General features: G+C 37.7%; 1 protein-coding gene across 1 annotated transcript in view; it reads right to left on the reverse strand.

Moving 5' to 3' along the window:
* HDX (highly divergent homeobox) overlaps positions 1-13901 on the reverse strand; it is a 227238-nt gene that overhangs the window by 186863 nt on the left and 26474 nt on the right. The window lies entirely within an intron of this gene.

Genomic DNA, 13901 nt, shown 5'->3' on the forward strand with positions numbered 1-13901 from the left:
ATAAAGGGGTTCTTTGTGTATATAAAAACAAAACCTCTCTTTAAAAAGCTTAAAAATAAATAAGAAGTGTTGGTAACTCAAAATATCTGCTTTAGGCAATACTAACCAAAATAATTATTTTTAATAACTATAGTATATAAATCAAAGTTCAAAACCATGTGCATTTTACTAAAAGGGAACCATGTAAAAACTACGTACTTTTAATTAAACTGACAGCATCATAATTACACAAGAGAAATTTAAAAATGCACTTTATCCTTTCTGCCAATAAACAAAGTGCTTAATATTGAGAGAAAACAACCTGTGAAACTCACAATAAAAAGCAGGTCAAACTCTTTTTTTCTTAAAAAGGATGAATTCTAGGGCGCCTGGGTGGCTCAGTGTGTTAAGCTGCTGCCTTCGGCTCAGGTCATGATCTCAGGGTCCTGGGATGGAGTACTGCATCGGGCTCTCTGCTCAGCAGCGAGCCTGCTTCCCTCTCTCTCTCTCTGCCTTCCCTCTCTCTCTCTCTCTCTCAGTCTACTTGTGATCTCTCTCTGTCAAATAAATAAATAAAATCTTTAAAAAAAAGGATGAATTCTAGTAGTGCATTTAATGAAAAAGAACGCTTGTAATTAGATTAAGGCAACTTCTGGTTCTTATTTAAAGCATTTATACTGAAATTGTTATTCCTAAAAGTTGACAGAAAGGAAAAAAAAAAACCTTCCAAAGGAAGTTGTCCCTTCAAAATTAGGAAAACAGCAATGACAGAAACACTATAAGCCAAACCAAACAGAAATCATTCTAGTATACTGGGTATGGAAACAACCAAGTACACTGATATGGAAATAAAAATAATTTTCCTTTCTCTGAATATACTGAAAAATAAAGGAATTAAAGACAGTCATATAGCAGTCTATTGCCATTTGTACACCTGAATCTTTTTCCTGCCCACACAAACATCTTCCTATCTAATGTTAAGAAATCCAATTATAGAAAATTAGATGTGGGAGAGGACGCAGAAAAGATAAGTTGATAGTCCCTGAAACTTCAGGAACAAAATAACTCCACTAACTTTCTGAAGGGTATCGCATTGTGCCGTGTGACCAAACTTTCAAGGATGTTTGGGCCAGAGGGTAGTGATGGTATCCATCAAAGCAACATTTACTATCATGGCTGTCACATTTTTGAACAATTTGGAATTCCTTTTCCTAAATAACTCAGCTACAGTCAAGAGAGGAGCTGGGAAGTAGAGGGCAAATACCTAAAATGTGTCATCTCATGTGGGTTTAGAAGCAAAGTGTTTTGGAATGAGTTCTGAGGAGGGCTATAAACTTCAATTTCACTGATGCATAATGAGGGTGATGGTTCTGATCCTTCTCTGCAGGGCTGTACAAAAAGTACAAGATATGAGTGATCCTCATGTGTGATGATACAGCTGTAAAATATACAAGTGTTTTCCTATTGGCTAGCTACAACAGCAACATGTACTCAGGTATGGTATAAGCATTAAAAAGCACAGCAATTTCTCCCTCACTGATAACAACAGCCAAATACTGATGTTGAGCACTAAATCGACTTCTGGAGTCTACATCCTGACAGGAGACAATGCTGTGACCTTTTCAGTTTCTCTCTTAAATTCATAGCAACAGCAAGAAGGCCACCTTGCTCAAGAGAGCGAGTGTTCATGGGACATTTATTCTTTATCACAACAACTAGATAAAAACCTTATAGCCAAGATAACTTGTCATTACCTCTATCTACCCTAGGTACCTTGGCCTGTGAAGTGGCAAGATATTGAATGATGGCATAGACAAAGTTACTAATCATTTACACAAAAATCAGGAAGAGAATTGTAAAAACCTTCATTTTAAAAGTCTGGTTCTTATTTCTGTGGAAATAAAATGGCAACCCATTGGTTTCATGGACATCGAGGTTTGTTGGGTTGAGGTAAGGAGGGTAACTGAATTAAGGAATTAAATACTGAAATAACAAGTCATTAGCCTTACCCCAAGACTTACTAATCTAATACCCTTTGCAATGTGGCACTCACTTAGCCCATGATAGCACATAGGAATAAGATGAACTGTGCGCTGCACTTAGCTCCACTGTGGACTAGTGTGCAAGTCACTTAAATTTTATGAGCCTCTATTTGCTAATCTATAAAATGCTAGAATATACGACATGTACTACCTACCAGTCTGGGTTTTTACAAATAATTAAGGATTTGGGAGCTCATTTTCTTAAATTGTAAAGCATGGTATAATTGTAACATACTTGTAAATATGACTAGGTTCTTCAATTTATCATATTCAGATATGGGATTTCTCAGGTTGCCCTCAGCGTTGGGATTCAGTGGGTTTTTTTTTTTTTAAATATTTTATTTATTTGACAGAGAGAAATCACAACTAGGCATAGAGGCAGGCAGAGAGAGAGGCAGGCACAGAGAGAGGAGGAAGCGGGCTCCCTGCGAAGCAGAGAGCCCGATGTGGGGTTTGATCCCAGGAGCCTGGGATCATGACCTGAGCTGAAGGCAGAGGCTTTAACCCACTGAACCACCCAGGCGCCCCGGGATTCAGTGTTTTAATAAAGATCCTGAGCCACAGAAAGGTTTATGTTCAGTGTGTTCTATTCAAACAAGCAGAGCACTGAGTAAAATGTTATATAAATTTAGGGCCTCAGGAGTACTTGAAAAATGAAGCTTTTAAGAATGACTTCCCCTTAGCAGTATCACATAGCTTTGGTCATATTTTCACATGGGAACATTTCAGATAAATTTCTACATAACATTGTTCTTACACATCTGATGTCACACATAAACCCAGATCTAGTAATGCCCTAATAATGTCTTAACTGGTTAAATCATTTGAAAAATACCAAAAAATTTTACTCCTAAGTATTCATTTTTGGGAAAATTGATTCTAAAAATGGATTGAGTCCAAAAAATCACCACTGAGTCAAGTATAACACATTCTTTTCAATATTAAAAGTTTCAATTTTAGCTGAACTACTGATTTTTTTTTTGGTTTACAAAGAGTAGCACCTAGGTTAATGAAACATTTTGAATGTCTTTAATTTGACCAATACATCTCTATTAACAGTGCTCTTTTTACCCTTTATTATTATTCACTTTTAAATTTATATATAGTTAATTTCATTCATTTTAGTATACAGTTTTATGAGTTAGGACAAACAAACATATTTATGAAACCACCATCACAACCAAGATACAAAACAGATACATCACTCCAAAAAAATTCCTTTATGCTGCTCCTTTGTAATTAAATCCTCTCACCATCCCATCCCTGGGCAATAACTAATCTGGTTCTATAACTTTGACTTTTGAAGAACACTGTATAAATGGAATAACAGTATGTATTCTATTCCTCCTAGACTAACATCTTTCACTTAGCATAATGCATTTGAGATTTTTCTGTTTTGTCTGTTTGTAGAGTTTTCTCCTTTCTATTGCAGCATAGTATTTCATTGCATAGAATGTACCACAGTTTATCCATTTATCCATTGGCAGACATTTGAAATTTCCAAGTTCTTGGCTACTGTCAATACAGTTGATAAAAAAAAAATTGTGTGCAGGTTTCTGTCTTTTCATTTCTCCGGAGTAAATACCTAGGAGTGGGATTTCATATAGTAAGTATATGTTTAACTTTATAAGAAACGACTAAACAGTTTTCAAAAGTGACTGTAAAAATTTGCTTTCTCACCAATATTCTATATAAGTCTGTTTTTTCACTTTATCACCAGCATTTGTTATAATCAGATATTTCTTATTTTTCAGAGAGGGAGAAAAGGGGGGAGAAGGGAGAAAGAGGGAGAGAGAGAATCTTAAGCAAACTCCACACCCAGCACAGAGCCTGATACACAGCTCCATCTCACAAACTTGAGATCATGACCTGAGCTAAAATTAAGAGTTGGATGTTAAACCAAATGAGCCACTCAGGCACCCCAATTATCAGATATTTTTAAAAAGTGAATAAAGCTACACTATGATCCAGTAGTTTCACTACTATTTACCCAAAGAATACAAAAATACTAATTCAAATGGATATATACATCCCCAATGTTTATAGCAGCATTACCTATAATAACCAAATTGTGGAAACAGCCCATGTCCATCAACTGATGAATGCATAAAGAAGTGGTATATATATTTATTGGAATATTACTCAGCCATAAAAAAAGAATTCTCACCATTTGCAATGACATGAATGGAGCTAGAGAATATTATGTTGAGTGAAATAAGTCTGTCAAAGAAACACAAATCCCATATGATTTCACTCACATGTAGAATTTAAGAAACTAAACAAATAAGCAGAGAGAGAGAGAGAGAGAGATTGAGAAAGCAAAGCAAATTAAGAAACAGACTCTTAACTATAGAGAACTGATGGTTACCTGAATGGAGGTGGGTGGGGGATGGGTAAAATAGGTGACAGAGGGTTAAGGAGTGCACTTGTGATGAGCACCAGGTGTTGTATGGAAATGTTGAATCACTAAATCTTACACCTGAAATTAATATTATACTGTATGTTAACTTGAATTCAAGTAAAAACTTCAAAAATAACAAAATAAGGGGTGCCTGGGTGGCTCAGTAGTTAAGTGTCTGCCTTCAGCTCAGATCATGATCCCAGGGTCCAGGGATCAAGCCCCAAATCGAGCTCCCTGCTCAGCAGGAAGCCTGCTTCTCCCTCTCCCACTCTGTCTACTTGTGTTCCCTCTCTTGCTGTGTCTCTCATTGTCAAATAAATAAGTAAAATCTTATGAATAAATAAAAAATAAATAAAAATTAGCCATTCTAATAGGTTTAAAATTGTATGTTATTATTATGGTTTTGATTTGTATTTCCCTAGTGAATAATGACATTAAGCATCTTCTAATATGTTTTTTAGCCATCTATATATCTACTTTGTATAACTGTCCAAATATTTTGCAAGGTTTTTAATTGGATTTTTTTTTTTACTTTTATTGAGTTTTTAGGGGTCATTACATATTCTGGATACAACTACTTTATCAGAAATATTATGATTTACAAGTATTTTCTCTCTGTTAGCAGTTTACCCATTTTATTTTATTAAAGTGTGGGGCGCTGGGGTGGCTCAGTTGGTTAAGTGATGGCCTTCAGCTCAGGTCATGATCCCGGAGTCCCAGGATGCAGTTCCACATCTGGCTCCCTGCTGATCAGGGAGTCTGCTTCACCCTCTGACCCACACCCCTCTCATGCCCTCTCTCGCTCTCTCTTCCTCTCTCTCTCAAATCATAAAAATAAAATCTTCAAAAAATAAATATTTAAAGTGTATTTCAAAAAAAATAAAAAATAAGTATATTTCACAGAAAAGGTTTTAATATTGATGAAGTTCAACTTATCATGGTTTTACCTTTTACAGATTGTTCTTTTAGTGCTCTATTAAAATAAATCTGTGTGTAGAAAGGATCAGGCATCCCAGATGCTTGATAAAATATGAGGTTTTCCCATCTGACTGTTGGTAATGTAAACAATTTTGGGTCCTATTTGAGCTATTAGGATTGTTTGCCTGATCTTTTCAAATGGTTCTTTCCTTGTCCTTAGTAGTTTTAGTAGTATTTAGCTAAAGACTTGAGGGGTCCCTCTATAAATTTCCATAGCTTTCTCAATGTGCAGTTCTAATCTCTCTGCAAGCTTTCTCCTCTCCAGTATTGTTCCTCAAATTCTAGCCACCATTTCCTTTCTAAACTCTGTGTCCTCAATACAGAGAGAATCCCAGTCTGTTTGGGTTCACTTTCCTTTGGTTGTGATCTGGATACTTTTTTCAGGCAGTGAGTTTTTTCAGGCAGTGAGTTGAGACACTCATAGTGTTCATCTTGTTTCCCTTTTCCCAATAATCATGGTCTTGTGCTGCCTTTTGCTGAATATCTGAAATCTATTATTTCATATATATTTTTCCCTTTTTTTTGTTTTAGATATTTAAGATAAGAGGGCAAATCCTGTTCCTGTTACTTCATCATGGCTGTAAGCAGAAGCTCCGGTGGCTTTTAGGAGTGGTAGAGTAGGAACACTATGTTAAAAATCAGGAAACATCTGTTTATATTCAGCTTCACTACTTATTAGTTTTGTCACCTTAGCAGAGATAGTAGGCCGCTTGGACTCAGTTTCTTCATCTGGAAAATGGGGCTATAAAATCTTTCCTATTTTACTGCATATAATTATCTTCATTAAAATACATGGCAAATTATAATGTGCAAGGCAAAAGCTATTTTTGTTAATAGTTAACATTATATATAACTACTTATTCCTAAAAGTAATAATTGTTTTAGTGAGTATCAAGCCACTCCCACACTATTTGTATATAAACCTCAAATGAAAAAAAATTATTATATTATCATGGCCAAAGGAATAAGGATGCTATGACTCTCTTCTATCTGATAAGAGTTTGATCTTTGAAAATTCTGAGAGCATGATGTCCAAGTGAATGGATGTCTCTGCATAATTTTTTTATGTAAATTGTATTTAAAATAAAAGGACATATTTAACCAGGTAAATTATTCTACTAAAAACTATGTGATTAAGCAGCTATTTAGAAGAAGTTTGATAAATACATAAAAATGAATTAACACAGTCAAGATGGCAGGGAAGTAGGAGGAGGTGCCATTTCAACCTGTACCCTAAAGTGAGCTGATTACTTACCAAAGAACTTGATCACCCATGAAATCAGCCTGAGATCAGAATTATACACGTCTGGATCTCTACAGGAGCAGAAGACGCCAGTGGGAAGGTAAAGCAGAGTGGGAACATCGGACTGATATCGGAAGATAAACAAAAGGGGGAGGGAGCCACCAGAGGCGACCAATTGGAAAGTAATACCCCAATACGAGAGTGCCCTGCGTCTGGGGACCAGCATTAGCTTGGAATCTGGTTGAAAGCACTTAAAAAAAAAAGAGTAAAGGACTGCAGGGGTAAATTGTGGGAATCGGGGCAGTTAGGGACAGGGGCCTAAGTCCCCGGACCCAGGACAGCCTCCCCTAGCGCTGAGCCAGAGAGAGTGCGGTGGAGAAACCAGGTCTTGGTCCCTGAACCACCAGCGCGACCGAGAACACATGGGGTCCAGCTCCCGTGAGGGGCTGGGAGCCTCGAAAGACCGCATTCCTAAAACGCGCGCGTCCAACACCCTCCCCTGGGAGAGGTGCTCATAGGTGCTAGCCTGGAGCTCTGGCATCTGGAAAAACCAGACATTCCAGCCCGGGACAGCGGGAAAATCTCAGTGTGCGATCGCCACTTGGAACCTCTCTGGTGGTCTGGAGCTGCCCAGACAGCCGCCACTGCCCTGGTATTGGGTACAACGAGGAGATCATGCATCCCCAGGGACTGTGACTCAGAACCAATTCTGCCAGCAGCTCTGCAGAGCATTCTGAGGCTTCTCTCTGAGAGGGAGGTCTGGGTGCAATTTGCTCTCCTCTAAACCTCCAAAAACCATCAAAAGCTGTCAAGGCGAGAGAAAATAGATGAACAAAGATAAAAACCTCCAGAGAACAAAAGCCTGGAAAAAAACAGTTTCCTCAGAGCCCACCCCCTAACTCAGGGAACATCATTGACTAAAAACCCACGTGGCAGGCCCCTCCCCCAGAAAACCAACCAGGAAGGAAGGAAAAAAAAAAATAAGAAGACAACAAGAGAACAACCACCACTACTTCATAAATACAACTTTTATTTTTAACTCTTTACCACTATTCTGGTTCATTTTTTTATACATATAGATAATTTTGAACCTATTTACCATCACAGAGAGATATCCAGTACATCAAATTCCTTAATAACCTTCTAATCAGAGCTTATTGATACATACACCCGTGTTTTTCTTTTGCTTTTCTATTTTTAAAATTTTTTTTATTTTAATTTAGTTTAGTCTACTTTATTCTTTTTTAATTTTTATTTTCTAATATACATATAGAGTTAAACTTCAAGGTAGTCCCCTTTCCCCAATCAATGCTACCCCTATAGGCAAAACAATTTTTAATCCCCCTTTATCATAGGAGAGTTGGGTCCCTTAACAAAGACATCAAGATACATCCAGGAAGAATCAAAATAAACTTCCTCACCCACACTGAGAATTTACAACCACTCTCCCATCTTTCCCTTCTGCCAGTGTTTCTGTGTATTTGTGTCTGTCCTGATAGTATATAAATCTTATACTTGGTGTTGATTTTGATGAGGTCAAAGCTTTTTGTTTGTCTGTTTTTGTTTGTATACTTAATAATCTTACCTTGGGGCCCATTTGGACTGAGGCTTCGCTTTTATCTTCCCTTTTTTCTCTCTCTCTCTCTCTCTCTCTTTTTTTTTCCTCTATTCCTTTTTTACTTTTTTCTCTCATTTGGGTGGGGAATCCTGATTCCTCAGAAGTGTTCCAGGGTGCACCTTGACTGTACCACGGTCAATACATCCAGCTACATCCGTTCAGCTATCTCTCACCAAAATGACCAGGAGGAGGAATCCCCAACAGAAGAAAAATACAGAGGATGGACCTTCTGCAACAGAGCTAATGGCTATCGACATAGGCAATATGTCGGAAAAGGAATTCAGACTAACAATTATCCAGGCAATAGCTAGGTTGGAGAAAGCCATGGATGAACACACAGAATTGATTAGGGCAGAAGTGAAAGCCACCAGGGATGATGTTCACAATGTTAGGGCAGAACTAAAAGCCACCAGGGATGATGTTCAAAATGCTCTCAATGAGTTCCAATCTAATCTAAAATTCTCTAAAAGCTAGGGTAACTGAGGCAGAAGATAGAATTAGTGATCTGGAGGACAAACAGACAGAGAGAAAGGATCAGGAGGAGGCCTGGAACAAACAGCTCAGAAGCCACGAAAACAGAATCAGGGAAATAAATGATGCCATGAAATGTTCCAACGTCAGAATTATTGGAATCCCTGAAGGGGAAGAAAAAGAAAGAAGTCCAGAAAATATATTGGAACAAGTTGTCTATGAAAATTTTCCCAATCTCACGAATGGAAACAGCGTTCATGTACTAGAGGCTGAACGGTTTCCCCCCAAGATTTTAGATTCTCGAAAGTCCTCGTGACACCTGATAGTTAGAATGAAGAATTACAATTCTAGACAGACCCACTTGAAAGAAGCTAGGACAAGGAAGCTCCTTACATACAGAGGAAAACCCATTAGAATAACGTCAGACCTGTCCACAGACACCTGGCAAGCCAGGAAGGGCTGGCAAAATATATTCAGAGTACTAAATGAGAAGAACATGCAGCCAAGAATACTTTATCCAGCAAGACTGACACAAAATGGATAGAGAGATAAAGAGTTTCCAAGACTGGCAAGGCTTAAAAGACTATGCAACCACCAAGCCGACACTGCAGGAAATATTAAGGGGGGGTTCTATAAAAGAGAAAAAATCCTAAGAATATCATTGAACAGAAAAATAGAGACAATCTACAGACAGAAAGACTTCAAAGGTAACACGATGTCAATAAAAACGTACCTATCAATAATCACTCTCAATGTGAATGTCCTAAATGAGTGCATAAAACAACACAGGGTTGCAGATTGGATAAAACGACAGGACCCATCGTTGTCTACAAGAGACCCATTTTGAACCTAAGGATACACCCAGACTGTAAGTGAAGGGATGGAGAAGCATCTTTCATGCCATTGAGCCTCAAAAGAAGGCCGGGGGTAGCAATTCTCATATCAGATAAACTAGATTTTAAACAAACACTGAAGTCACAGATACAGAAGGACACTACATAATTCTTAAAGTGACTATCCACCAAGATGATCTAACAATTGTAAATATCTACACCCCCAATATGGGAGCAGCCAATTACATAAGAAAACTATTAATCAAGATAAAGAGTCATATTGATATGAATACATTAATAGTAGGAGATCTTAATATGCCTCTCTCAGTAATAGACAGATCATCGAAGCAGAAAATCAATAAAGAAATAAGAGCATTGAATGAAACATTAGACCAGATGGACCTCATAGACATATACAGAACATTCCACCATAAAACAACAGAATACTCATTCTTCTCAAGTGGAACTTTCTCCAGAATGGACCACATACTGGGTCACAAAGCAGGACTCAACTGATACCAAAAGACTGAGATGATTCCCTGCATATTCTCAGATCACAATGCTTTGAAACTGGAACTCAATCACAAGGAAAAGTTCAGAAGGAAATCAAACACATTGAAGCTAAAGACCACCTTACATAAGAATGCTTAGATCAACCAAGAGATCAAAGAACTTAAACAATTCATGGAAACCAATGAGAATGAAGACACTTCGGCCAAAAACCTATGGGATACAGCAAAGGCGGTTCTAAGGGGGAAATACATAGCCATCCAAGCCTCCATCAAAAAAACTGAGAAATCCAGAATACACCAGCTATGTCTACACCTTAAAGAACTGGAGAATCAACAACAAATCAAGCCAACTTCACACAAAAGAAGTGAAATAATCAAGATTAGAGCAGAGATCAATGAGGTAGAAACCAGAGATACAGTAGAATGTATCAGTGAAACTAGAAGCTGGTTTTTTGAAAGAATCAATAAGATTGATACACCATTGGCCACACTAATCCAAAAGAAAAGAGAGAAAGCCCAAATTAATAAAATTATGAATGAAAAGGGAGAGATCACAACTAACACCAAGGAAGCAGAAACAATCATCAGAAATTATTACCAACAGTTATATGCCAATAAGCTAAGCAACCTAGATGAAATGGATGCATTCCTAGAAAACTACAAACTCCCAAAATTGAACCAGGAAGAAACTGACAACTTGAATAGACCGATATCTAGTAATGAGATTGAAGCAGTGATCAAAAACCTCCCAAAAAACAAGAGCCCAGGACCTGATGGATTCCCTGGGGAATTCTACCAAACTTTCAAAGAAGAAATAACACCAATTCTCCTGAAGCTGTTTCAAAAAATTGAAGCAGAAGGAAAACTTTCAGACTCTTTTTATGAAGCTGGCATTATCCTGATCCCCAAACCAGGCAAAGACCCTACGAAAAAGGAGAATTTCAGAACAATATCACTTATGAATATGGATGCAAAGATTCTCAACAAGATCCTAGCAAACAGGATCCAGCAGCATATTAAAATGTTTATCCACCCTGACAGGTGGGATTCACCCCTGGGTTATAAGGATGGTTCAACATTCGGAAATCAATCAATGTGATAGAACAAATCAATAAGAGAAGAGAGAAGAACCACATGGTCCTCTCAATGGATGCAGAAAAGGCATTTGACAAAATCCAGCATCCGTTCCTGATTAAAACGCTTCAAAGTATAGGGATAGAGGGAACATTCCTGAACTTTATAAAATCTATCTATGAAAGACCCACAGCAAATATCATCCTCAATGGCAAAAAGCTTGCAGCCTTCCCGTTGAGATCAGGAACACAACAAGGATGCCCACTCTCACCACTCTTGTTCAACACAGTATTAGAAGTCCTAGCAATGGCAATCAGACAACAAAGAGAAATAAAAGGTATCCAAATTGGCAATGGAGAAGTCAAACTCTCTCTCTTCGCAGATGACATGATACTTTATACGGACAACCCCAAAGACTCCATCCCCAAACTACTAGAACTCATACAGCAATTCAGTAACGTGGCAGGATACAAAGTCAATGTACAGAAATCAGTGGCTTTCTTAGACACTAACAATGAAAATACAGAAAGGGAAATTAGAGAATCGATTCCATTTACTTATAGCACCAAGAACCATAAGATAACTTGGAATAAACCTAACCAAAGAGGTAAAGGATCTGTACTCGAGGAACTACAGAATGCTCATGAAAGAAATTGAAGAAGACACAAAAAGATGGAAGATCGTTCCATGCTCTTGGATTGGAAGAATAAACATTGTTAAAATGTCTATACTGCCTAGAGCAATCTATACTTTTAATGCTATTCCAATCAATATTCCACCAGTATTTTTCAAAGAGCTGGAGGAAATAATCCTAAAATTTTTATGGACTCAGAAGAGATCCCGAATTGCTAAGGAAATGTTGAAAAACAAAAACAAAACTGGCGGCATCACGTTTCCTGATTTCAAGCTTTACTACAAAGCTGTGATCACCAAGACAGCATGTTACTGGCATCAAAACAGACACAGAGACCAGTGGAACAGAGTAGAGAGCCCAGATATGGACCCTCAACTCTATGGTCTAATAATCTTCGACAAAACAGGAAAAAATATACAGTGGAAAAAAGACAGTCTCTTCAATAAATGGTGCTGGGAAAACTGGACAGCTATAGGTAGAAGAATGAAACTCGACTGTTCTCTTACACCGTACACAAAGATACACTCGAAATGGATAAAAGACCTCAACGTGAGACAGGAATCCATCAGAATCCTAGAGGAGAACATAGGCAGTAACCTCTTCGATATCAGCCACAGCAACTTCTTTCAAGATATGTCTCCAAAGGCAAAGGAAACAAAAGGGAAAATGAACTTTTGGGACTTCATCAAGATCAAAAGCTTCTGCACAGCAAAGGAAACAGTCAACAAAACAAAGAGGCAACCCACGGAATGGGAGAAGATATTTGCAAATGACAATACAGACAAAAGGTTGATATCCAGGATGTATAAAGAACTCCTCAAACTCAACACACACAAAACAGATAATCATATCAAAAAATGGGCAGAAGATATGAACAGACACTTCTCCAAAGAATACGTACAAATGGCTATCAGACACATGAAAAAACGTTCATCATCACTAGCCATCAGGGAGATTCAAATTAAAACCACATTGAGATATCACCTTTCACCAGTTAGAATGTCCAAACTTAGCAAGAAGGAAACAACACGTGTTGGAGAGGATGTGGAGAAAGGGGAACCCTCTTACACTGTTGATGGGAGTGCAAGTTAGTGCAGCCACTTTGGAGAACAGTGTGGATATTCCTCAAGAATTTAAAAATAGAGCTTACCTATGACCCTGCAATTGCACTGCTGGATATTTACCGCATAGATACAGATGTAGTGAAAAGAAGAGCCATCTGTACCCCAATGTTTATAGCAGCAATGGCCACGGTCACCAAACTGTGGAAAGAACCAAGATGCCCTTCAATGGACGAATGGATAAGGAAGATGTGGTACATATACACGATGGAGTATTATGCCTCCATCAGAAAGGATGAATACCCAACTTTTGTATCAACATGGGTGGGACTGGAAGAGATGATGCTGAGTGAAATAAGTCAAGCAGAGAGAGTCAAGTATCATATTTTTCACTTATTTGTGGAGCATAACAAAGAACATGGAGGACATGGGGAGATGGAGAGGAGAAGGGAGTTGAGAGAAATTGGAAGGGGAGATGAACCATGAGAGACTATGGACTCTGAAAAACAACCTGAGGGTTTTGAAGGGGCGGGGTGTGGGAGGTTGGGGAACCAGGTGGTGGGTAATAGGGAGGGCACGTATTGCATGGAGCACTGGGTGTGGGCAAAAACAATGAATATTGTTACTCTGAAAATAAATAAATAAATAAATAAAATAATGAATAAAGTATTAAAAAATGAATTAACACTTTGAACTTAATGAAATTTGAACATGTATAAGAGTTGCTATTGTAAATCTGTTCTCAGTTGTCATTTTAATCTGTCATTTGCATTTATTGTCCCACATCTTTACAAAAAGCAGCCACTATATTTACTTTATTTTGTAGCCTACATCCCCAAATTTCCAGCTATTGCAAAAAATAAATTTTACGATTTCCTAATTATAAAATTGAGTAACACACATTTGCCTATTCTAATACTATGAAAGAATATTCATCATTTCTTTATTTGGCTATAATTACTGAAACACATTGCACACATCTTTTTACTGTCATTTTAGAGATATAATTGGACTTTATTACTTACGTGAAATATGAAACAAGGAATTATAACAAC

This window comes from Meles meles, chromosome X (genome assembly GCF_922984935.1).
Source record: "Meles meles chromosome X, mMelMel3.1 paternal haplotype, whole genome shotgun sequence".
Classification (NCBI taxonomy): Eukaryota; Metazoa; Chordata; class Mammalia; order Carnivora; family Mustelidae; genus Meles; species Meles meles.